Here is a 411-nt window from a genome sequence, read left to right on the forward strand (position 1 = left end):
GGTCATTCAGTGCACTGATATCCTTTCTTACTGTAAGGGACCACAGGCAAGTTCTTTACCCTCTATGACCTCCAGTGTCTTTAGCTGTAGAGTGAGCACAAGAGCACTTCACAGGGCTGCAAGGAAGGTAACATGAGATAAAACCTCACTATTCCATTTCTCTTGATCGTGTGTTGTTCTTGAAATTCTTCTGTGTCAGCCAGTTCTTTTTGGTACAGTGACTCTGTATAATCCCTCCATCTTCTTATAATACATCCTGGATCATTGTTGTCGTGCTGGAGAAGAGTCTTAAACCTACTGTGGACCGCCAAGATGTTGCAGACCGAGGGTCCCAAAGAATGAAATAATTTTATAATTATTAATAATGAGACAGATTACCAGGAATGATATAGAACAGAGAGTGTGAAAAAC

Source organism: Elephantulus edwardii, unplaced genomic scaffold (assembly GCF_000299155.1).
Source record: "Elephantulus edwardii isolate Elephantulus edwardi_28Jun2011 unplaced genomic scaffold, EleEdw1.0 scaffold00052, whole genome shotgun sequence".
In the NCBI taxonomy this organism is placed as follows: Eukaryota; Metazoa; Chordata; class Mammalia; order Macroscelidea; family Macroscelididae; genus Elephantulus; species Elephantulus edwardii.